The sequence below is a fragment of the Triticum dicoccoides genome, chromosome 7A (assembly GCF_002162155.2).
Source record: "Triticum dicoccoides isolate Atlit2015 ecotype Zavitan chromosome 7A, WEW_v2.0, whole genome shotgun sequence".
Taxonomy (NCBI): Eukaryota; Viridiplantae; Streptophyta; class Magnoliopsida; order Poales; family Poaceae; genus Triticum; species Triticum dicoccoides.
Window position 1 is genome coordinate 232,841,779 of NC_041392.1, and position 3,024 is coordinate 232,844,802.

Sequence of the window (3,024 nt, forward strand, 5' to 3'; positions counted from 1 at the left end):
AGAACCAAGGGATTCTCCCACGAACATGTACATGTGACAGCATTAGAGATGTGAGGGAAGGGGAAGAGGTCATATGCATTCTCAGAAGATTTTGAAGATAAATTAGTTTTGAAGACATTGACCTCATAGCGCGAAGACATTCGCTTATTTGAAGAGAGTCGGTTCCAGAGTTGTACAAATCCATGAATAAGTACAAGTGAGGAATCTAACTAGTTATGAAGCATAAGTGAATATACTTGGCATGATATGAGATGCAAATAAGGATGGATCCATATTTGGAAGTGAAGAAACCACTTTTAGTTGAAGTGGATGGATCTAACGGATCTAAAAGGCAGTAAAAAGTAAGATTTAATTACTGATGAAGCTACGTACGTAGGGTAGGGTCATAGACCTGACCTAGACATCCTCCCCTAGGACAGCACCCTAAAGCCAGGATCATCCAAAGGGTATCATCATCCACTCGACCGGAAATGTTCCACTCGGAAGAATCGATATCACTCGACCGTCGCAGAAGTCACCCGACGGGCAGAAGAGCTAAAGCCACTCTGCATATGCAACGGTCGAGCATTTACTCATAGGCTTAATTGGCATTCACAGCACTTTAATGTGGGTGTTACCAGTAATGTTCTCTCTTTAATGTACCTTAAACCCTCTGTGTCGTGGGCTGGCTGGGGTCCTGGCGCACTCTATATAAGCCACCCCCCTCCATAGGCACAAGGGTTCGCACCCCTTGTAACCCACACGCATATAATCCAGTCGACCGCCTCCGGGCTCCGAGACGTAGGGCTGTTACTTCCTATCAGAAGGGCCTGAACTCGTAAAACTCGCGTGTACAACTCCTCCATAGCTAGGATCTTGCCTCTACATCCCTACCCCCATTCTATTGTCCGACTTAGAACCACGACAGTTAGCGCCCACCGTGGGGCAGGTGTCTTAGCGACTTGTTGGAGAAGTTGCGATTTTTTCGATCTGCATCAACATGGTTCCGGGCGGAGGTTTGGCCGAGGGCCACGAGATCCGTCTTGGTGCGCTCGTATTCGTCGCCGACGACTCCGCTTGGCTCCAAGAAGCGCCACTTGACGTCGAGGCGCTCCCCGTCCGCGGGGCAACGTACTTTCGCGCGTGCGTCCATGGCGTCCTCCTACGGCAGCCGTCGACTCAGTATCGGTCGGCTCCTGTACTGACCTCCCTCCCTGCAGCCCGCCGGAGCAAGTGTTCCGGTCGATCTAGGCTTCAGCAGTGGGTGAGGCATGCGGTGGCTCGCCAGTCGGCCACCCCCCAAGTCACGGCAATCGAGCCCGACGAAACTCTCTACGGCCTGTTCGACCTGTCGACTGGCTCCGTAGAGACTGCATCCGAGTGCGACAGTAGCGACCCCGCGGCGGAAGTTTTGATGGTCAATGGACCACGCAGTCCTCCTGGCTTCACTCGTGAAGACGGAGGCGACGGGGGCGGCGATCCGTCGCGTGTTCACGAAGAGTACCGCCCTGAACCACTCTCTTTGCAGTGAAGGGAAGAACTTCGCCGCCGGGACATGGATGCACTTCACACTCCTATCGTTGGAGAAACCCCTGAGGCCCAGGCCTTGGAGGAGGCGCGCCTGGCCAACTTGGCTGAGCACACTCGACTGGAGAACCTCCAGCGCGCACTCGACGAGCGTGCTCGGCAGCGTATCCCCGAGTCCAGTCGACGCCAACTTTTTCCGCCTCCGACTCAGGTATACCGAACTCCGATCCAAAATCTCGCAGCTGCGGCCCGAATAGCGGAGTCAATCCAACCTTCCTAGTCAGAAGCTGGTTGAGGTCTGGTGCAGATCCGGGCTTTGCTCCGTGCGGCGGGAGAGCAGAATACAGCAGTATCTCAGTCGCGGAATAGGATCCATAGCAGATCCTGTTGGGGAACGTAGTAATTTCAAAAATTTCCTACGCACACGCAAGATCATGGTGATGCATAGCAACGAGAGGGGAGAGTGTTGTCCACGTACCCTCGTAGACCGAAAGCGGAAGCGTTAGCACAACGCGGTTGATGTAGTCGTACGTCTTCACGATCCGACCGATCAAGTACCAAACGCACGGCACCTCCGAGTTCTGCACACGTTCAACTCGATGACGTCCCTCGAACTCCGATCCAGCCGAGTGTTGAGGGAGAGTTTCGTCAGCACGACGGCGTGGTGACGATGATGATGTTCTACCGACGCAGGGCTTCGCCTAAGCACCGCTGCGATATGACCGAGGTGGATTATGGTGGAGGGGGGCACTGCACACGGCTAAGAGATCCAAGGGATCAATTGTTGTGTCTTTGGGGTGCCCCCTGCCCTTGTATATAAAGGAGTGGAGGAGGGGGAAGGTCGGCCCTCTCTATGGCGCGCCCTAGGGGAGTCCTACTCCCACCGGGAGTAGGATTCCCCCTTTCCTAGTAGAACTAGGAGCCCTTCCAAGTAGTAGGAGTAGGAGGGAAGGAAAGGGAAGGGAAAAGGAGAAGGAAGGAAGGGGGCGCCCCACCTCCCTAGTCCAATTCGGACCAGCCCATGGGGAGGGGTGCGGCCACCCTTTGAGGCCTTTCTCTCCTTTCCGGTATGGCCCATTAAGGCCCAATACGAATTCCCGTAACTCCTCGGTACTCCAGAAAATACCCGAATCACTCGGAACCTTTCCGATGTCCAAATATAGTCGTCCAATATATCGATCTTTACGTCTCGACCATTTCGAGACTCCTCGTCATGTCCCCGATCTCATCCGGGACTCTGAATTCCTTCGGTACATCAAAACACATAAACTCATAATATAACCGTCATCGAACTTTAAGCGTGCGGACCCTACGGGTTCGAGAACTATGTAGACATGACCGAGACACGTCTCCGGTCAATAACCAATAGCGGAACCTGGATGCTCATATTGGCTCCCACATATTCTAGGAAGATCTTTATCGGTCAGACCGCATAACTACATACGTTGTTCCCTTTGTCATCGGTATGTTACTTGCCCGAGATTCGATCGTCGGTATCTCAATACCTTGTTCAATCTC